At 44.4% G+C, this 23,361-nt stretch overlaps 1 protein-coding gene across 2 annotated transcripts in view; it reads right to left on the bottom strand.

Moving 5' to 3' along the window:
• LOC144797717 (uncharacterized) overlaps positions 1 to 23,361 on the bottom strand; it is a 139,684-nt gene that overhangs the window by 69,092 nt on the left and 47,231 nt on the right. The gene's annotated exons all lie outside the window — the stretch shown is intronic.

Here is a 23,361-nt window from a genome sequence, read left to right on the forward strand (position 1 = left end):
GTCTCATGGTCCACTAAGCAATCCCTCACCCAAGGGGTATCAGAGGGTCTCCACCATAGGGAATCTCTACCTGTGGTGTGTTTTGGCAAAGTAAAAGGCTGGTGTTGAGATGGAGTACTGAAGTGAGGCTCCACCAATGTAGGGCTCAGCTTCCTCCAATCACTATCCACCATGTGTGCCTTGGTATCCATGACTGGGTTGCAGTGTGCTCTCAGGGTCAACCTCTGGCTGCCTACAGCTGGAGGCTGGGTCCCTTTTGTTGGCTTACTGGAGGGACAGGTCAGGTTTGGGGCCTTTGGGTCCCAGGTTTGGCTGTGCCCAACAGTGTCCATCTGGGGGAGGTTCCTAACTAGGTGTAAGGGAGATCCCTCAGAGGTTTCTGAAATGTTCACCTTGCTAGGGCTGCTAGCTTTGGTGCCCCTAATCTGCTGATGGGGGTGTTCTTGTGGGCAGGGGGCCCTTTGGGGTCCACTGACCTCCCTGTCCTCCACAGCCCTGGGCTGACTGAGGCAGGGTAGAGAGGGGCAGGTTACCTGCTTCAGACTGGGTTCCACCTTGGAAGGGTCCACTGACATCAGGGGCTCTGCCAGGCTAGGCCTGACTACCTCTGGGGCCGTTCCTTCACAAGGGGTAGGGTCAGTTCCCTGAGGAGGCTGACTCTCACCTAATGTCTGGTGGGAGGGAGACTTGTCTTCCTCCCCAATGCTCTCTGTCTGAGTGGAGTGATCGATAGTTTCAGGCTTCACAACACTAAAATCTGTCTGAGTTTGGGCTGTGGCCATCACAGCGCCACCAACCTTTTCAGGAAGGGACTCAGTTTGGGTTTGGGCTGTTACCATCACAGCCCTGTCAATCTGTCTAGGGAAGGAGTCTGCTTGAGATTGGGCTGAGACTAGCACAGCCCTACCAACCTTTTCAGGGAGGATATCCTGAGCTGAGGCTGTGGCCATCACAGCCCCACTAACCTTTCCATGGAGGTTTACCATTTTAGAATGGGTTTCTTTTTCTACCTCAGCCCAGGCTGAGATTTCCAGATCATTCCCCAGTAGACAATCTACAGGCACGTTTGTAGACACTGCCACTCTCTTGGGGCCAGTGACACCTCCCCAGCTGAGATTAACTACTGCCATGGGATGATCTTTCTGAACTCCATCAATGTTGGTCACCTGGTATGTGGCTCCAGGTAAAAGTTGCCTTGAGGGGACTAGACTATCAGTCACCATAGTGATGCTAGCCCCTGTGTCTCTATAGGCCTCAACTTTCTGACCATTGATGAGGGGCTCCTGTCTGTACTTGCTCAAAATGTTGGGACAAGCAGTGAAGTTGGCAAACCCCATGCCATCTTCACAGACAAGAGTAGCTGTGGTAGGGGACCTGGTTAGGCCAGAGTCCACCTGAGTTCCCAAAGTAAACCCAACCAAATTCTTGGGGGCACTCCCACCACCTGGGGGATTACTGCTAACAGTAACAGGAGGTCTGGGAGTATTACTTGGGGGAATGTTTTCCTTATTGCTGGCCCTTGGGCAACTGCTGTCAGTTTTCCAGTGGCCAGGCTGTTTACAGACATGGCAATAAGGTTCCTTTTGGTTAGAGGAAGCGTTTTGGGACCCACCCCCACCATTGGAGTTTTGGGGCCCTGTGGAGGACTTGTCTTTTGATTTATCCCCACCTTTCTCTTGAGGCTTGGTAGAATCTTTCTTCTGGTCACCACCCTGATTTTTAGGCATAATCCTGGTTCTGACCCATTTGTCTGCCCTCTTACCCAATTCTTGTGGAGAGGTCAGATCAGAGTCCACCAGGTGCTGGTGTAGAAGCTGGTTTTGACAATTACTAAGGATCTGCTCCCTCATAATCAAATTATACAATCCTGTTTAGTCATGTACTTTACTGCCCAGTAACCAACCTTCCAGAGCCTTAGTAGCACAATCTACAAAATCAGTCCAGTCCTGAGTCTGAGCCTTTTGGGTATCCCTGAACAACAACCTGTATTGCTCAGTGGTTAAGCCAAACCCATCAATCAGAGCACTCTTCAGGACAGTGTAGTTTTTAGCATCCTCATGTCTAACTGTGAGGAGCTTGTCTCTTCCTTTTTCTGAAAAGGAAAGCCACAAGATTGCTGCCCACTGACTCTGGGGAACCTGCTGTACCATGCAGGCCCTCTCCAAAGCAGTTATCCACTTGTGGATGTCATCCCCATCTTTGTAGGGGTGCACAATCTTACTCAGGTTTCTATGATCATAGGACCGGTCTTTATCCTTAGGGATATTGCTGCCACCAGTGGAATCTAATCCACTTAACTTTTGCTCCCTTGCTAAAGCAAGTTTAGCTTGGGCCAGGGCTGTTTCCTCTTTCTCTATCTGAAGTTGGACAGCTCTCATCCTAGCCTCATGTTCTCTTCTCTGGGGGGGAAGTCATTCCCATTTGAGAACCCCTTGAGTTATTAGAGAGGAGAGACTCCCTGGAATGAAACCTTTCCCTTCTATTGCCTGGGAGACGTCTACTATTAGGTCTGGAGAGGTGAAACCCTTCTCCATTGCCATGTAAACTTAGGTTAGCCTGGCTAAGCCTCCTGACTTCTACCTGGCTACCATCTCCATCAGAATCTTCCTCCTCCTCTTCCTCCTCTACTTCTGGGGTTAAGGGGTCATCTTCTGTGGAGGAACACCTTCACCTGAGTTATCTAAGGGACCTGGTTTAGAGGCCTTCTCTAGATCACCTGCCTCTAGGACTTCAATCAGGTGTTGGATGGGAGGGTTGGAACCCTGTTTCAACTTCCTGGAGGTACACAATGACCTCATCTCTCGGAAGTTGAGCATCTCATATCTGGAGGGTGCCTTGGGCAGGTCACTTACCACAGGTAGAGAACTAGGTTCACCTGTGCCAGACATGTCTAGGGAGGTGTGGTGTGTGCACCTACCTACACTGAGTGTTTACCTACTAGAACCTCTCTAGGAGTTGTAGTCAGGGTGTGCTAGGCCCTTTCCTCTACAACAACTATCAATCAAAATATCTTTATTCGATTGTTTGGTGCAATCATAAAAGTACAGATAAAAATTGCATAATTACAATATTAAAAAAGGTACATATATAAAAATACAGGAATACATTAAATTCATGGAAGTCAAGTAGAAGGGGGAAAACAATTACAATTATAAAGTGCAGTTATATGACCATACGTTTCCTAATGATCATCACATTTTTTAAGTACAAAGTTGTTATTGCTACACATACATGATTGTCTAGGGCTTGAATACTAATCATCACCGCACGGCAATGACAAAGTCCTAATTCTCTTAAAAATGGCAATAAAACATTTTCCCTCATTTCATCATGCAATTTACAAAATAGGAATACATGAATGGTACTCTGGGGTGAGATATTGTCACAAGGGCAAAGAGGTAGATTGTGCGTCCAATTATTAATCATAGGGAAACTAACCAATCTGTGGAAAATATTAAATCTAAAGCGCGAAAGTAGAAAGCGCTCATAGTTATTAGTTACATAGATTAAGTAGGGCTGAATCTTAAAAGTTGCTAAAACCAATTGATGCTGCTGGACAGAAGGTTTTAAGACCTCAGCTGCAGGTCTGTGGGAATCCAAAAGGGCTAGACACTACTTCTTCAAATCTTTTCGTGAGATTGCTGAGATATCCAAAGGATTCAGAAAATATTCTTCTCTCCCAATGTCTTTTAAAAAATTAGAAACATACTTCACCCATGGTATTTTAGTAGCACCCTCTAATTTTAAGATGTCTGTCAGGACATCTCTGTTTAAATGTGTTGCTTCTTGTGTCCAGAGTCTGTGCCATAGCAGCACTGGCTCTATTTTAATCAGGTCTGTTATGTAAAAAAGGCCTAATTCTGAGTGACAATTAAAATTAGAGGAGCTTTTGGGGAGTGCCAGGATATATTTAAAAAAAGAATTCTCAGCAACCTGGATAGGCGCGGAGTTTGCAAAACCCCAAACCCCACTACCATAGGTAGCACCGGCTACGCATTTGGCTTTATAGATTTGAAATAATTCTGAAGGGGGTCTAGTCCCTAGTTTACTTGAAAAGATTTTAAGAGCAGCGGTCGATCGAAAAAGCTCAAGCTTTTTAACAGAAACAGCTTGAGTCCACATCTCATTTTGGGCAAAAAGTATCCCGAGATAGGAAAAATGTTTGGCAGATTCGAGCTTCTGTCCTGCTATAAAAATTGGCCTCTTGGATTTATTTTGCCTACCACAGTACATAGTGAAAGTCTTTGATGTATTGAATTTCAGGCCCAGCTCATTCATAAAGCGGGAAAAGCTGTCAACCACCCGCTGTAAGCCCACTTGAGTACGTGACATAAGTACAGCATCGTCAGCGTACAAAAGTGCTGGTATTGGGCGGCCTCCTACAAATGGGGGATCCAAGCTATCTTTGCACAAGACGTTTTCCAATCCATTTATATACAAGTTAAAAAGGAAGGGGGCCAGGACACAGCCCTGCCTGACCCCGCTTCTGATTGGAATTTTGTCGGTGCGTTCTCCATTTAGGCCAAAGCGAACGTGGGCTGACGCGTTGCTATAAAAACGTTTAAGATAATAAATAATGTTAGATTCAACCCCAAGTTGTTCTAATATTAACCACAGTTTAGAATGGACCACACAGTCAAAGGCGGCCGAGAGATCTACAAAGGCCAAAAACAAATTACCCTGTTTTGCCCTTGTGTATTTCCCGACCAGCATTAGCAAGTTTAAACCCTGTTCTACTGTCCCCAGGCCGGAACGAAAACCATACTGAAGATCAGACAGAACAGAGTTTTCCTCCGCCCACTCCAGGAGCCGGTCCAGAATAACTCTGCCCGCTATCTTTGTGAAGGAAACCAATAGGGAAATAGGCCTGTAGCAGGCTGGGTCCCGTCTATTTCCCTTCTTGTAAATCGGAACTATGACGGATTCCACCCAGGTGGGTAGGAATTCAGCAACGCAGCTAGCGTTAAGCACCTGGACCAGAAGGGGCGCCCATAGCGAAGAAACACTCTTAAATATATCTATGGGAACCCTGTCTGGGCCAGGCGCCTTAGCGCCCTTACTTCTACTCAGGGCTTTTTCAACCTCCTCGAGAGTAAAATGCAGATTTCTGCTAGGGAGTTGATCAAGAGTGGGAATCAAAGACCCCACTTGTTCCTCTCCTTCATACACTCTCGAAAAGTGTCTAACTCAATCTGAGTCGCATATTGCTATGTCTAGTAACGGGCTGACATCTTCACTAAGGAAGGGAGTTCTCACAATTTTCCAGAAGCTCGCGCTATCTTTTATTATGGAGGCTGAATGAAGAGCCTCCCAACCTTCAGACCTCAGAATATTTTTCCTATCTTTAATTGCCATTTTGTAATCTTTCCTAGATCTGCGGATTTCCTCAGCAGATCTAGGTTTATTGTGCAGCGACTTTTTTAGGGCTGTATAGGCCCTAGTACACCTAGAGTCAAACCAGCCTCCCTCTTTCTTTCGGTTCTTAAATTGCCTAGTGAGGGAGTTTTTAATTTCGTTTGATATTACAGAAAAGGATGCAAGACAAATTGCAGGTGGTGAATCTATCTCTAAGCACATAGTTATTTCTAAAAGACATTTATCAACCACTGTTTTAATTATCTCTGCCTCATTTATCATAGCCCATTTTAATGTATATCCATTAGTTTTGCTGTTTTTCGCGCCAGTGGGAGCAGGGAGGCCGTCAACACGTACCACGATTGGCCAATAACAAATACAGTCCTAGTGTACAATTAAGAAGTACTTAATGCCGTTGAAAATAAGTAGCATCACTATCAAGGCTATGACGGTCTAGGATTCTATTTTACTTTAAATTGATTTTATTCTGAAACTACCAAACCCAGAAACGGTGGCTCCCCTGGAAGAATATCGTAATCATAACTATAAATTAAGTATGATCAGAATGTCCAGATGTAAGTAGCTGACACTAGCATACATCGAAAGAAGTGCATATCATCAAACCTGCCTTCTGAATCCATTATAAGGAGATTTTCAATAAACTTATTCATTGAGAAACAGTCCTGAAGAAGGTGTAAGAATTGTTACTATACCGAAACGCTACGTCGACAAACTTCTCTGTATGAACATTGTAATCTGGTGATCAACTACCCTGTATGAATACTGTGACCTATTATTGTTTATGACTATTGTAATTGGAACTTTGTTATGTTTTTTAAATATGTTTATGCTGCTCATGTCCTGATTTTAATTTGTTTTTATTGCCCAACAACTCATTTTTAACATGTATTGTACTTAATAAAATGCAAATAATATACTTTGGTATTAATGAACACATAATTTTGTTCTTTCTATTTGGTGTGATTTCACAGTGGTTTTAGATATAATGTGGCATGGTTATTTGTCACTGCTAGTTTGAGATTCTATACTCTGAGTGCATAGGGATTTTCTATTTTTGCGACATACTCTTCCCCTGTCCCTGATTGGATTTTCTAGGGGTCCTCTCTCTAATTTTTTGTATCCATTAGTTTTACCAATTACTAAGTCAGCGTCCAAGCTGTTACATTCTTTATGAATAATCAATGTTGATACAGTAGGCAGCAGAATAGACACGCAAAGCGGAAAGTGGTCGCTCAATACTATATCAGGAACATTAAAAGAATGGATTCTGTTTACACACTTATTAGAAATCGTGATATAGTCTATGGTTGTAGAGCAACCTCTACCATTAAATGTTGGGGCTACTGTAGGGGTAGAGATACACATTTCATTTGCGAACCCTAGATCGAAATTAGCTAGCAAGATATTAAATTTTTCCCCTAAATAGTATGTTTAAAGTGGAAACGTCCCTCACCATCATCCCGTGTTACGCCGCATCTATTGTCCTTAGTTAATTCACACAAATTATAATTGAAATCCCCCAACATGATTACCATCAATTTATGCTTAAAAATGTTTTCCTGTACAAACAAGGCTTTAGTCAATTTCCTTAAGACATTCGTAACATCATCACAGGGAATATTATTATATAGATTGACAATTGCAATTGGGGTGTCGCAAGCCAGACCAAGGACCAACATTTGAAAATTAATGTCTTTAACAGGTTCAATAATTTTCTCAAGCTCTAATTTGTTAGACAAATAGACACTCAAGCCACCCTTAGGTCTTCCATGAGGGACAGCTACAGCTGAAGTACAAAAAGTTCTATAGCCGTTCAAGTGTACTGGTTCAAGGCTCCATGTTTCTTGAAAACAAAGCAAGTCTTGGGTTTGAATAAAATCCCTCCAAATTGGGTTTTCAATTTTAGATCTGATACCAGCTATGTACCATGATGAAATTTTAAGCACCGATGGACTTGTCAGGGGGATAGTCAAGACAGCAGGGGACATCAGGGTGGGGTCAGTGTGTAAAAGGGGGACCAATTGGTCACCCCCCTGCCCTATTTCCTCGTCTGCTGTCAGAACACCCCCCCAAGCTCCACATCCTCACGCATTACTGGCACTACTGGTGGTAATTTCTCCCCAGATGCAACTACATGTTCACTCATACAGAAATCAGGATGAGAAACTTCATCTAAACCTGGTGCAGTGGGGTTAGTAATAACCGACCGCAGTCAGTCAATATTTTCCAAACCACTAAGAGTGTCATAGTAATTAAATGTCGGAATTCCATATCTTCTGACCCATGGTTCTTCTGAGTTCATTTGGCAGGCAGCCGACGGGGGCTATGCGTCTGATTGGTCGAGGAGGGGAATAAAAGTAACCAAGGGGGAGAATGTTAACAAGGTGTGAATCATAAGTCCCCATGGCCACTCTTTCCAACACTGTATTGACCAGTTGAGGGGACCTAAATGATAGAACTACGCAGTCACCCCTCAACGTTTTATTCGATGTGCCTACCCATCTTGCTCGTCTAGCCATTTTGAACTCTGAGAAAAGATGATTTTTAAGTCCAACCCTAGATGACAAGAAATAAAGAGATTTATTTCTCAGGGTTGACCAGTTTTCAACAGTATTAGGGGGAAGTGGAGGTACATTTGCCAAGACCACAGTATATGGTGTTGCTTCTGGCGGGAGATTTAGATTAAAGAGATTCGGGGTTACTCCTTCCTCAAAATGGTCCTCTGATGTTCTGTTTTGTTGAGATGGTACAAACGAGGACACATTCGGGACTACCATAGGTGAGTCAACAGACCCATTATCAAGAGTTATAGTGTCTCCTCTTGAGCCATTGTGATCAGGCCGATCAGTAAACTTTGGATTGAGGTGTTTGGATTTAGCTGGTACTTTAGTTGGAGCAGATGTTTTAACAGGAACTGCCACTTTGGCTGGAACGGACGCTTTAACGGGGCTAATGAGCCAGTTTTAGAACATGTGGCACTAGTGTGAGGTTAAAACTTAACCTCACTTGGGGTCGGCTGCTTGTCAAGCTTACCCTCGATGTTAGTTAGCCTTACTTCTATATTTTTGACTTTTGGAGTAATAGGTTCTAAAAGAGTCGTTAAAAGGGTTTCCATTCTCTCCCAGAATGAATCATCTTTTAGGTCCCTATTAGTAGTTGGTAAAGGGACAGTCTCGATCTGATCATTCTCCTCGCTCCCTCTACTCCCTCTACTCCCATTTAAGTTATCCATAACTTTATTTTGTTTGGATTTGGTATTCCTTTTACTAGTTTTATTTGTTTTACTAGGTTGCCTTTCTCTAGCAGTATGTTTTTGCTTAGATCTAGCCTTCTGTCCTCTAGTTCTCACACAGGGGCTATCACTAATATTTAGAATAGGGATTGGGCTCCCTGAGATATCATGTCCCTCTTTCCCTGAGACGTCCTCATCTAGAGGAGCGGGGTCACTGATCTGATTGCTGACACATAGAGAGGGAGTCACGGATAACCTTGCAGTTAGAGGCAATAATTCAGTTACATCCGTGTGATCCCTAAGTGACCTCTCATTTATTGGTGTAATACTATTTCTTCCAGGCAAAGCAACAAAAGAGGGGGCTTGTAAGGAATCCTGGGAGTTAGTGGTTAGCATAGACATATTTGTATTAGCTAAGGGGGGGAGGAAGCCGGGTGGCAGAGAGAAATGTCTTTCTGTGCTTTCAATAGCAGAGGCGACCACCCCAATCGTCTGCTGCAGCATTCGGTCTATTGCTGTCAAAGTAGGTAGGGGGGGATTAACAGCTGCTTTTGTTTCCCATTCGAATGAATGGGGGTATTTTTCCCCATGTCTTTTAGCGATAGATCTAGATGTGTTAGAATGATAGCACAGAGAGATATTCACTATATAAACACGCTAAAAATACAGTATTAATGATTGCATCAAAGAATTAAAAATAGCAATAATACAGTATATAACTATATATTAAATAAAAAGGCAGTATTTACAAGTTTTTGTGCAAAGGTATCTACCCAGGCAGACAAATAAGACAAAAAGCTGGCTATTGTAAAGGACACATATTCATAAACATCTAATTCATAAAATTAAAGCAATGGACTGAAATGATATCAAAAGGTTGATTTTTAATATAATTATAAAAGATATATGGATACATATGATTCAATAAAAAAATGGTTACATGATATGAGTAAACATTACTTCATTGGACAGTGAATATAGAAGAAACATATCAATGTACATAAAATAAGGGGTAGGGGGCTTTTTCTTAAAAATAATTTCTCCAAAAAAGTATATGGGGCTGTATGTCAACGCGTTTCGACAAAGTCATTTGTCTTCATCAGGACAGATCGGTATTCAGCCACTTTTTCTAAATAAAATAAGATAAAACAAAATCATATATAAATCACAGTGCATTGCTAATACTACTATTTACATAGACAGAGACTAATTCAGTTAAAAGGAAACTTTTCCTTCTTTTTTTCTTTTTTTCTTCACATAGCCAGACTTATCATAGTACAACATTGATTTAAGGACACAAAGTTGGAAAACATTTACGTATTTAATAAACATCACAGTATTGTCAGTAACGGGATAAATCCCAAGAATAATTCTTCGATAGAAAAGCGTAACATTTTTAGGAAACCTGTATCCCTAAATATATCTATAGTTCTAGATTAGTATAGTAAACTATTGCCAAAGGTTATTTCCCATATATCCTGCCTGGATATATCACACCTATATGTAATTTTATATAGGCAGACAGCCTATTTCAAAGGGATAGGGAAGCAGCGAATTTTGGCTAAAAGTCAATTTTAAAATTGACTTTTAGCCAAAATTTGCTGCTTCCCTATCCCTTTGAAATAGGCTGTCTGCCTATATAAAATGAAATAGGCTGTCTGCCTATATAAAATTACATATAGGTGTGATATATCCAAGCAGGATATATGGGAAATAACCTTTGGCAATAGTTTACTATACTAATCTAGAACTATAGATATATTTAGGGATACAGGTTTCCTAAAAATGTTACGCTTTTTTCTATCGAAGAATTATTCTTGGGATTTATCCCGTTACTGACAATACTGTGATGTTTATTAAATACGTAAATGTTTTCCAACTTGTCCTTAAATCAATGTTGTACTATGATAAGTCTGGCTATGTGAAGAAAAAAAGAAAAAAAGAAGGAAAAGTTTCCTTTTAACTGAATTAGTCTCTGTCTATGTAAATAGTAATATTAGCAATGCACTGTGATTTATATATGATTTTGTTTTATCTTATTTTATTTAGAAAAAGTGGCTGAATACCGATCTGTCCTGATGAAGACAAATGACTTTGTCGAAACGCGTTGACATACAGCCCCATATACTTTTTGGGAGAAATTATTTTTAAGAAAAAGCCCCCTACCCCTTATTTTATGTACATTGATATGTTTGTTCTATATTCACTGTCCAATGAAGTAATGTTTACTCATATCATGTAACCATTTTTTTATTGAATCATATGTATCCATATATCTTTTATAATTATATTAAAAATCAACCTTTTGATATCATTTCAGTCCATTGCTTTAATTTTATGAATTAGATGTTTATGAATATGTGTCCTTTACAATAGCCAGCTTTTTGTCTTATTTGTCTGCCTGGGTAGATACCTTTGCACAAAAATTGTTTTCCCTGACCCAGGAGCACGATCCACATCAGGGGGTCCTTGTTACCCACAAAGTATTTACAAGTTTGCAATCCACAGGCTGGAGCAAGTAAAATAAAAATAGAGCAAAAGGGATGGCCCAGCCTAGCCTCGGCCAGCCCCGGACGGCCACAGACGGCCCGCCCTTTGCCCAGGCTTAGCCCGGCGCAGACCCGCGCGTGATCCCGCGACGCGGGGGCTGCAGTGATTTTATAGCGCCTCCGGACGCCAAGCAGGCAGAGTTACTTCCGGTGCTGGGGCGCTGGGGAGCTGGGGAGCCTGGTACTTGTGGTCTCCCTCCGCTCGGCAGCCGCGGGATGACGTGCTGCGGCGGCGGGAGGGAGACACGGCAAAGCAGCAGAGTCACCGAGGGGCCAGGGATCCAAGCAAAACAGCAGCAGGTACGTGATGCCCCCAAACAATCTCACCACCAGCTCCGCCGGGGCTGCAGTGATTTTATAGCGCCTCCGGGCGCCAAGCAGGCAGAGTTACTTCCGGTGCTGGGGCGCCTGGTACTTGTGGTCTCCCTCCGCTCGGCGGCCGCGGGATGACGTGCTGCGGCGGCGGGAGGCAGATACGGCAAAGCAGCAGAGTCACCGAGGGGCCAGGGATCCAAGCAAAACAGCAGCAGGTACGTGATGCCCCCAAACAATCTCACCACCCGCTCCGCCGGGGCTGCAGTGATTTTATAGCGCCTCCGGGCGCCAAGCAGGCAGAGTTACTTACGGTGCTGGGGCGCTGGGGAGCCTGGTACTTGTGGTCTCCCTCCGCTCGGCGGCCGCGGGATGATGTGCTGCGGCGGCGGGAGGGAGACACGGCAAAGCAGCAGAGTCACCGAGGGGCCAGGGATCCAAGCAAAACAGCAGCAGGTACGTGATGCCCCCAAACAATCTCACCACAACAACTAAGTTCAGTAGAACTTAAGTATTTTAAGATTTGTGATATGTACCTATGGTAACTAATGTGATCTTTCATATGATATCAAAGATTACAATGGTAAAACAACAGCAAGCTCAAATCCCAACCGCTGCTCACCAATGTGAGAAGTTGGCCTGGTATATGATGTTCACTATTCTAGTGAGCACCTTGTACCAGTCCAAACAACCCTTATGGTGATGGGTTGTAAAGTCAACCTTATAGACCAGCTATCCTAGTGGTAACATGGACAAAAGCAGTCTTAGGCTAAACTCAAGAGGGCATGTGAAGCCAGCTGTTTTACCATATGCAAACCTTTTAATACCAAATGAAAGGACACCACACAGGTTATATATTCAAAATATATATGTGTTTATTTCTAAATAAATCCCCTTAACTCTTTATGAGCACAGGAGCACAAGCGTATAACAAGTAACTTAATATAACATACAAAAGTTGCACAAATATGGATAGGCCCTGGTGGCCCGTAAAACCATATACTAAAATAGTGGTATAAGAACCACGTCACGAACAATGGTAAGGCCTAGGGCCTTGGGAATCGCTGGGGCTACACTGGACTAACAACAGTTAGGACGTGGGAGGCCCACAGGATGTGGGTGCAGTGTCTAAATGCACACGCGTGCACCAATAGAAGTCAATGGGTGCGTAAAGTTAGAAAGTTGCAGATTTGGAAGTCTTCCGACTGGACTAGAACTTAACCACTTAAAACTAGGACACTAGAGATGTAAATCTCTACAGGAGCACCGCAGTACTCGCGTTACCTCACCCACAGGAAACGGGTGCATAGGTGTCAAAGTGTGTCGGGTTTCGTCGTGGAGTTCTATGGAGCCTTGGAGAAAAGATGCTGCAGGCGACCAGGAGAGAAGAGTCAGGTTGGATCCAAGGGTGGATCGAAGATGTAGAGTACCTGAAAGCAGAGGGGACAGAGTCTGGGTCACTAGCCAGTGACTAGGAAGGAACCAGGAAGGAACCAGGCGATGTCGGGTTGCGATCAGGTGATGTCGTGAAGCTTGTCTCCACTGCCACATGGACCAGGAGGTGTCGACGACGACCAGGTGCTGGACACGGACTGTCCCACGAAGGCTCTCACTGTCGGCGGTGTCGGATCTCGATTCAGAGTCAACAGGCCTTGGCAAATGCAACCCACGCAGGACTCGAAGATGGCTTCTGGATCAGACCAGCAAGGTCTGATGGGCTGCTCCTTTTCAGGGGAGCAAGGGCCAGTCTGGAGCAACCAGACCAGCGTTGACCGGACAGACGCGTCGAGCAGGAAAATGCAAAAGGGCCCCACGCAGCACTCGGTGTGTGTGGAGAGGTGATCTTCGGTGCAAAAGCTGCTCGGGGCTGGGGCTTCTCAATCCCCAATGCACAGCTTCGAGGGTGCCTCAGGAGCTGCACAGAAAGCACTTCGCTGGATTTTCAAGATGGCCGGTCCCACGTCTCACGTCGCCTCCACGGGTCTCAGCTTTGCTGTGGCTGTGGATCGGGCTGTTGGATGCCTGGAAGTCCGGTTCTTGTCGGTCTCTGTCGTTCGAGCTCCGGCGGGAGCAACAACAAAGCAAACCGTTGAGCGCTTGATGGTGCCTGCTTGCACAGGGTGGTCCCTCTTTGACCACAAGGGAGATTCTTCAGTCTTCTACGTCGAGTAGGATGTCGAAGGGTCCAGAGTTTCGTATCAGTGTTTCAGTCAGGATTATCTAAAGTCTTGGGACACAGCTCCTACCTTTATTCCAAATCAAGGGGCTGGATTACCTACTAGGTCCCTCCTATGGGTGGGACCCTGGAAGGGGGTGGTTACACCCCTTTCTCTTTGTCCAGTTTCGCGCCAGAGCTGGGGCTGGAGTGCCCCAGAACCGGTTTGAACTGGGCTATGCATGGGGCACCTTGGGTTGCCCCAGGCAGTGTCTAGTTTCATTCAGCCCTCCCTGCCCCAATCCACTATCTCCTGTCTGGGGTGGTGCTAGCACCTCCCTGTGACAGGAAACCTATTGTCCAGGCCTCCCCTGCCGGAGTTGCCACTGGATTCAAGCAAGCCGGGCTGAAGACGGCTGGAATGCCAGAAACCGGTCCTCGGAAGCTTGTTTCCGGTCCAAATGTCTGAACTGGGGTGGCAGAGTGGGCTAAAGAACGGTGATGGATTAAACCCAGATCTTTTGACTGGGTGTGAGTGTTTGATTGATTCAAATGCTCCGTCCATCACCACCCCCTTTTGTACCGTTTGGGCCAGCAGCAGGAGGCCAGACTTGTGTGCAGCATCCATTTTGTGATGCTGAGGCTCTGGTTAACTTTAACCGGGACATGTTTTGATAAAGCCAAACCAAAGATAGCATTTAACTGCGAGGTTCATAATGCACGTAAGAGTATATGGTATGGCAATATCCTGGAACAGCTATAAGGACATGGTTCCGAAAGCCGCAGACAGGCTCAGCTCATGCTAGAGCACCATCTCACATAAAACCAAGCACTCTGCCTTCAGGATTGTTAAGGCCTGCCATAGGAGTGACTTATAGGTGTATATGTGTTCAGATGTAAGGTTAGACATAGGTATACTATATCTAAGCAAGGGGTGATTACACAACCTTGCCCCAGCTGAGTGATTTTATTTATTATTTATTTATTTTAACACTTATAAAGCGCACTAATACCAACCGGTGTCCTGGCGCTGAAGTGGTAACTCCCTGAGGTTAAGAATCCCGGACTAAAGGGTGAAAAGCCATGTTTTAAGGTGTTTTCTGAACGCTAACAGATTGGTGATTGATTTAAGGGTCCGGGGGAGGGAGTTCCAAGCCTTTGCCGCTCCTTGGACAAAACTCCTGCCCCCCCAGCGTGCCTTCCTGATCCGAGCTATTTTTACCAGTCCCATACTGGCAGACCTCAGCTGTCTCTCAGGTCTGTACCATTGGAATTGATCTTGAAGAGACACTGGGCCCAATCCGTGCAGTGCCTTAAAGACAATGCAGAGGGCTTTAAACATAATCCTCTTTCGCATCAGGAGCCAATGCAATTTCTCCAATTCCTTGGTAGCTGGGGCAAATTTAGGCAGACCTCCAATAAGGCGGGCTGCCGCGTTTTGAAGGACTTGCAGCTTGTTCAACACTCCCTGTTGGGCCTCTAGAAAAAGACTATTACAATAGTCGAGGCGCGACAGAACAAGTGCCGTCACTACCGTTTTTTTGCTTCCCTCCGGTAAAAAGGGAAGCACTTTCCTGATGGTTTTCAAGAGCCAGAATATGGACGAGGTCAACGCCATAACTTGGGGTTTGAAAGAGAGTTGGCTATCTATAATGACTCCCAGATTTTTTACCTTCTGAGCTGGAGCCGGCGGGTCACCCATATCTGTTGGCCACCATCTTGGACTCCAGAGATTTGAGTTGGACCCAAAGACGATCACCTCAGTCTTGGAGGAGTTTAGTTTTAGACAACTTTTTGCCATCCAAGAACTGACAGCAGACATACATTCCTGAAACCTGGCTGCCACCCCCAGCTCTTTCTCCGGATGCACCGAGACCACAATCTGGGTATCGTCTGCATACGAGGTTAGTTCAAACCCGAAAGCTCTAATCACCGGAGCAAGAGAGGATACATAGATATTAAACAAAGTGGGGCTAAGGGAGGATCCCTGAGGGACCCCCCCGGGGAGTTCAAAAGGTCTTGATTCGATGTCCCCCATAGCCACTACTTGTACCCGGTCTTTCAGGAAGGCCTTCAAGATGTTAAGTGCTCGCCCCTGGATCCCGCAGCCCTCCAGCCGGTCCACTAGCAAAGCATGGTGAACCGTGTCGAAGGCCGCCGTCAAATCCAAGAGGATAAGCACTGCTTGGCCCCCATCATCAAGCACCTTCCGGATCTCCTCTGTTGATTTAATCAGGGCAGTCTCGGTGCTGTGTCCTTCTCTGAACCCGTGTTGAGCCGGGTCTAAACCCTTGGCGTGACGAACAAAGGAGCAGAGCTGGGAGTTTATGATTTTCTCAACCAGTTTTGCAGGTAGAGGTAGTCTGGCAATGGGTCTGTAGCTGTTCGGGTCCATAGTGTCCAATGAGGGTTTTTTAAGTAGTGGACTGATGGATGCCCGCTTCCATACTGAGGGGAAGTCACCTTTTTCAAACATTAAATTGAAAATACCGGTTAGAGAGTCTGCAATAGTGACGGCTGCCAACTTTGCAATTGACGTCAGACAGGGATCATGAGGTGAGCCTGACCTGGTTTCCATCAAAAGTTTTAAGACCTCATCTGAGTTTACTGGGTTGAAGGCCTCAAAAGTTTCCTCCAATGTCCTGGTCGGGAGAGCACCTTGTAGATCCTCTGCCCTACTCAGCCAGTTGTGTCAGTTTGGATGGCCAGCCAGGGGTGGCAAAAGATATGCTGCAGCCCCTGGTAGGCCTTGGATGCACCTATGTCCTGGGTACCTATAGTACACTATACAGGGGCTCATAAGGCGACCCAATATACAATTAGGTACATGGAGTCCATTTTACAGAAAGAGCAGATAGCCTGGGGCCCTGATTAGCAGGATCCCAGGCCAACTAAGTCGAAAACCAGCTAAACACAAGGCAAAACATCTGGGGTAACCATAGTCAGGTATCCACCTTCCTACCCTTTCTTTATCATTTTTCTCTTGGTGAACTCTGGAATGGCTAAAACCAGGACAATAAGATTATGAAAACTGTATCTACCTCACTTGTACCCTCAGACTGACATATGTATGAAATGAAAAAATAATAACTGTTCTGCAGCCCTCCCTATAAAACTAGTTTTTTTGTTTGTTTAGTGTATTATCTGGTCAATTAGAACCTTTACAAAATGATCATGAAAGAAAAGTTATAGCAGCAAAGTTAATGATTTAAGATGAATAAAAAATATATATAACATTCCATAAAACATCCATGCATTATGCTAACATCAATGATGCAATTATCGATAATTGTTGTCTAATACAGTACATTGATAAGGGGTTTCAGCCTTTCAGTATATTTACAAATTGCCAAGTGAGTTGATAATGCTGTCCTTTTTTAGTTCCTAAGAGTTTTTTAGGTAAGAAGTAAAAAAATAGAGGGCTTAAAGTTTGATAAAACAAATACTCAGTTCTCAGTGTGGGGGAAACTGTGCAATTGTCAATTGCTTTGTAGACAGCGGCTGCAGTAGATTGTTGTTGCCTGTTATGCTGGAGCATTTGTTGTCCGGGTGAGTGGCTACCTAAATATGTGTTGTTTACTGTGAAGTGACGCTTTAAAAAGTCTTAATATTGCAGTAATGAGGTGTTTAACAACCGAGTTTCTCCCCCAGCGCTTCCACGAATCGCACAAAGAGGCATGCCAACTGCAAGTCTCCTCCGAGGCATGCCATCACAGCTTGTCTACAGGTTCTTATACCCTTGCTTACAAAGAATGGCTTCTGTCGGTGACATAGTTCAGCTTGTAGTTCTCTGCAGATGCACAAAAAGTGTAATACACTTTCAATGGCTTCCCAACATAAACAGCATTTTGTCTGACCCGGCGATCGTTTCCAAGGGGGAAGGTGCTGCAATGCTGATAAAATGCCCATTCGAAGATTGAGATATTTTTCTTTTTTCCTCCTATTGAAACCTACGCCTAGGTAAGATTGCGGAGAGGACTTGACATAGGTTTGCACAACAAACCAACCGTGGGTTCTTTCTGCGAGTGCGGCCTGGTCTTCTACTAGGGATAGTTTTTTCACTGTCTTATTTATGATTTTTTAAAACAATGATAGGACCCGGAGGCCGCCCAAAGTTCCTCCAGGCCCAAACGCTCCTTTGATGCTATCAAATAGCTCATGGCTGCACAGTTCCTCTTTCGCTGTATTTCATTCCATAGATAGGAATTCAATGTTCCTGCTTCAGCCCTTTTGATCCTGTACCAGTTCTTGGTATAAGTTCCTTTTCGGGCTAATACCTGGCTTTGTAGGCATATTTCTAGCCTTATTTGGGCCGGCGAAACATACTTAGGTAGATTAAAAATCATTCTGGCCGCTCTTGAGATAGTGCTGTCTAGTGTTGCCTCATCTCTTCCCCTCAGGCACTCACTCCAATAAGTGATGGCCGGAATGAGCTTTGCTTGCCAGACTTGTAGAAGTGGAGTAAGATTTGGGCCGGTAGTTTTATGTTTTATAGATTTCATTGCTGCCGCAATAGAGTTGCCTCTTCTTTTGATGACCTCTTTTTGTGAGTTGAATGTACCTCTATTGCCTATTATCACACCTAAAGTAAAAGTAAAGTAAAGTCCACATTTGTAAAGCGCACAATCACCCGTAAGGGTCTCTAGGCGCTGGGGGCCGTCGGGAAGATTAAGCGAGCTATTGCCCAGAGTCACATGGTGCTGGGCTAACCTGCCGCCGGAGCCGGGGATCGAACCGTGGTCCCCAGATTCCAGCGTCAGTCGCCCTGGCCGCGGCGCCACACCTCTTCCCTAAGTATTTGTATTGGTCAACTACTTCTATTTTTAAGTTAGCCATGTGCCAACAGAAATTAGAGGTTTCCTTTCTTGAGTTGATCCTCATAACCTTTGTTTTATCGTAATTGATGGTTAAACCATTGTTTGATGGTTGTGTCTAATAGATGCTGGAGACCAATAGGCGTTCGACTAACCAGCACAAAGTAATCTGCATATAGGAGGTTAGAGAGAAGCAGCCCTCCTATATTTGGGCCATGCGAGTTACAAATGTCCAGTTCAGACGATAAATCAGACATGTACAGGTTAAAAAGTGTCCGCGCCAAAACGCACCCCTATTTGAGCCCCATAGGTGTTGGGATTTTCCGGGACAGGAACTTACCATCTCCTAGCTTAACTTGAACCCAGGTATTTGTGTGGAGAAGTATAAACTGGTTCAGAGTGCAATTGGTATTTTTTTTTTAACCTTGAGCTTGTGCCATAATTTACTCTTGTCAATTTTATAAAACACTGATGAATAGTCAATAAAGCACATGAATAGAGGGTGTTTTGCTGATTTCGCCCCTTCTACCACTATTGGCAGGGCAAGTATGTTTAAGGTTGTTCCCATGCCCTTGCAAAAGCCCGTTTGATTGATGGGAATTATTGATTTTTCGTCGGTCCAGGCGAGGTCTTCCAAAAGTAGGCCAGCGTAATATTTCACCTCAATATCGATTAAAGCCACTAGCCTGTAGCGGTTTGCTGAGTTCTTATCCCCTTCTTACTTATTGGGGATATGATTGACCCCTTCCAGGAGTCCGGAATGGTGTTTCCGCCTGCGATTTGAGCAAACAATGGTAGCAGTTTGGAAGCCCAGTATTCTGGGTCTATTTTAAATAAGCTTGGTGGACTGCCGTTGGGACTCGGGGCACCCTCCTGTTTGCCTTTAGCTATCCTGGCGTTGATCCGGTGAGTTGTAAACAAAAAGGCACTCACTTCCTGGTGTAACAACTTGGTTGGGAAGTATTGCCTCCAGAATGTAGCATGTGCTATGCTTCTGATCAGAAGTGAAATGAAGCATGTGAGAGGCCCAAGCTTCCTCTGTCAGGTGTGAATTGATTCTCGGAGCATTCGGATTGGTTAAGCTGTTTATTGTGCGCCAGAATATTGCGCTGTTGTTTGATTTTAAGTCATGTAACAGTCTGGTCCACAGGTTTTCATCCGAATCCCTTTTTGCCTGCCAGAATATTTTTTTCTTCTCTGTTTTAAGTTGAGCTAGCTCCCTTTGTAAACTCGAATCCGGCCCCGTGCGCTGAAACCTGCGCAATGTTTTATTAATCGATTTCTTGAGATTACGGAGATTTGAAGTTTTTATGGTAAGAGAGTGTTTGTCTTGACGGTCTAAAGGCCTGTTTGTCTTTAAAGCTGGAAGAGCGCTTACCATGTGCTTTGCTCCTAATTTTTAATGAATTGCTCCCAGTGCATTATCTCATTTGTGCCAGTCTCATCTCTTAGTTCCCATGATGACTTCGCTGAGGCCAATATTTTTTCTGGTTGGTTGGTTTTGTATTTGATCCTCCTGAAATTGTCCGTATATGTAGACTCGGGTTCCTCAGCAGGCTGATCTAATGTTGATCCAGATATTCTTGTGGAGATTTCCTGTGGCAGGTGGTCACTTTGATCTTGGGTCCCTACCTGGAAGCCTGTGATCCTGCTGAAGAGTGGTAAAGATACAAAAGTGTAGTCTATTAGCGTACTTGCAATTGTGTTGTGGAATGTTGCCTCCAGGGTCTGATCTTCCGGAAAACGCCCATTTAGAGCCACAAAACGTAGGTGTTCCAGATCCTTGTTGAAATTCCTACCAAGTGCTGATTGTTGCTTCTTAGTACACGGCTCCAGACCAGGAATATTCCAGGCGATATGTTGTTCCTCGAGTAACTCGTCCCTATTCTGTGGCCCCATTAGGTGCATGTTAAAGTCACCTGTCAACAGTAGATTTGACATCAGTTCTTCTGAGAGGAGCCTAATTGTTTCTGCCACCACCATTTTGACTCCTTTAATTTTATCACGAGGATGTATATAGGTGTTTAGAAATAGTATTTGTTGTATAGTATTTCCATCCCATATGCTTACTCTGAGTGCCTTAATTGCATTAGTGGGAGATGTTTAAGTGTCAACATCTTTAGTCTCTGTTATTGTTTTTATTGATGAATAAATTGTTAGACCACCCTTTAGATGTCCAAACTTGGAGCCTTTCACTGCTGGAGTGTGATGGGTTTTGAAACCAAGAAGATGAAAGGGTTCTTCTAGCCATGTTTCTTGTAGCAGGATGAGATCAAAGCTTTGAAGATAATCCAAAAGGTCTTTACCCAATGTATTGTTGCCCAGCCCATTTATATTCCAGGAGCAAATTCGTAGGTGATGATTGCTTGGATATGGTTGTTTTATCCTGTGTCAAGTGCTCTCCTCTTGTTAGTTTATCGTCCTAGCTAGCCAGGACCAGTCTTCCGCCCCAATTGCTCGGTTTTGATTGATACTTCCTGACGGTCGTGCGTCCATGCTGCAAGCGCCTTTAAGTACTGATTGTGGCTGCAGGCCCGCTAATGAGTTAGCTCCTTTTACTTGCTCTCTTTTGTTTATGATCAGTGGATCCGGGTAGCCTGACTTCTGATGGAGTAGTATTTTTATTCCCCATGCTTTTAGTTGGGGGTTTTCATCCAGAATCTTCCTCACTATTTCCTCAGAGGACCAGGGTGTCCGTTATTTCTCTTTCAGAAATGTATTTGATGTTTTTAAATGCTATTCTTTCCAGATCATTAGTACCGCCAAGTTTACAAATCACTTTAATTAAATGTAGGATGTTCCCTCTGTTAAGGATATCACCACGGCCTCTGGATTTATATTCAGGGATAAACAGAATGGAGTTATTTTTAAGTTGTGGTTGGCTGGCGGTTGGCAGTTTTGCCTGGATAGCTTGTTCCTCTTCGAGTTGAGGGTTGGAAGAATCTGCTCCAAGACTACAGTCTTCCTTGGTGGTAGTAGTTGCTTTCCTTAAGGTGATTACCTCTTCAGGTTTTTGCTTGATAGAGTGTGCTGGAGCTCTCATACATTTGTACCTTCTGTCTTCGTCTGATGCGTTTGTAGATGGCCCTGTTAGTTCATTCGGTATCTGGACCAGTATAGTATCTAAGTCCCCTAAAGTTGGAGTAATCAAAGGGCTTGGTTTGTTGTTTCCTCTTGTTTTCCCTGGAATATATGTCTCTGCAGATCTTTTTTTGTTGGAAAGTGCTGAAGCTCTTGTGCTTGCGTTCTTAGTACTACTGTTTGATATTTTTGTAGTAGGCCTTATGGATTCATCTACGATCTTGTCTATTTTGGTTCCTGCGTCCCCTAGTATTGAAATAGTCGAGTGGCTCAGTTTGTTGTCTACTTCTTGGGATAGTAATTCTGTTGTCTTGCTAATAGCTTGGTCTTGCGTTCCAGGTCTCGCGCTACCTGAATGGAAGTAATCCGCTATGGTCTTTTTCTTCTTTCTTCCCATCCTACTCTGCTTGCGGCTTTGTGTTTGATCTCCTTTTCCTACAGCGTGGGGATTTCTTGAGGCTTCTGATTCAAGCTTTATTTGTGATGGTTCCTCTGGTTGGTGGTCGTGACTGTTGTCTAGGTCCCTTCTGTACTTTGGTGTGTTGTAGCTGCTCGGCTCCTTGCTTTTTTGATCAGTAGTTTCTGTGTCGGTGCTGAGCGGTTTGACAGTTGTATCCTTGGCCAATGGTGTTTCGTTGTGAAAGTCCTTTGCCCCTTCTGTGTTGGCCATGTCCTCCTGGCTGCAGGTTGAGGGCCCTTTTATTTGGGCCACCTGAGGTGTTGTGCTGGGACTTTTTTGATATTTTCTTGATATCTGCCAGGATATCCCCAATACCTGTGGCAGGGTAGAAAGTTTGTTGACAATAGCAAAGCAGGTGCAATGTGCGGGGAGTAGTCGCGTATCTGCCTGGGCCCTTTTGATCAAGTTATTCATATCTGCTAGTCTGCTCTCTATATTTGAGATATAGATGGCCACTGAGCTAAGGATCGATAATTGAACATCCATCTTGTCAGAATGGTACTGCATTGACTTGATGGAAAGCTGCATGGTATCTAGCAAAGATTCCCAGGGCTTGTCTGAGTCTAATTGATTAAAGCTTTTGTTGTCATTTCGCTGAGCAGGGGTAGCCCTTGCCTGCCAGGCTACTGGAGAATAGGAAATCTCTTGCTGTTCTTGGTTGGGGGTTGTTTGGGCTAAATAGCCGGCTATTGCGCCTTTTGGTACCTCTGTGGTTTCCGGTTCCCCCTCCCTAATTATTTGGTCTGAACTGTTAAGAGGATTTGTAAATTGTAAGTTAGGCTGGAGAGCAAGTTCAGTGTTGCAGCAGGTGGTTATTGTTGAGCTATCCCGTTTGGGGTTCTTATGTTCCTTCTCCTTATGCTCCTTGGCCCTCTGGGGCTGATCTCGAGATGCCGGTCCCACCTCCCTGTCTCTGGGCTGATATAATTTGAGGCCTTCAATTCCGGAGGTTTATGCAGCTGTAGCGAAGGAGGATCAATACAGTTCTCCTCTATGTGCATAGCTTCCTTGTGTATTGATATGGGTCCATAGGTCAAGCTGTCTAGGCACTCAACGACTGCCTCGTTATGAGTCAGAGGTGAAGGTGAAAGGGTTGAGCGGGGGCGGGGTAGATGTAGGTGTTTTTTTAGTATTTTGATGAAGTTTGTTTTCCCAACGAAGATTTTGATGATTGGTTCAAGTGGTATACCTGTGCCAGGCTCAATCCTAGCAAAAAGCGCTCATGTTGTTGTTATCGGATTTACCTCTAACGCTTTTTCCTTTTTTGTTGCTTGGCAAAATCCAGTTTGGTCTCTCTTTGTTAGGACACTGATTTTTTGACTGGGTATTAACCCCCCTTGCTGTCCTTCCCAATGCGGAGTGCTTGTAACTGTGAGCTTTTC

Source organism: Lissotriton helveticus, chromosome 12, assembly GCF_964261635.1.
Source record: "Lissotriton helveticus chromosome 12, aLisHel1.1, whole genome shotgun sequence".
In the NCBI taxonomy this organism is placed as follows: Eukaryota; Metazoa; Chordata; class Amphibia; order Caudata; family Salamandridae; genus Lissotriton; species Lissotriton helveticus.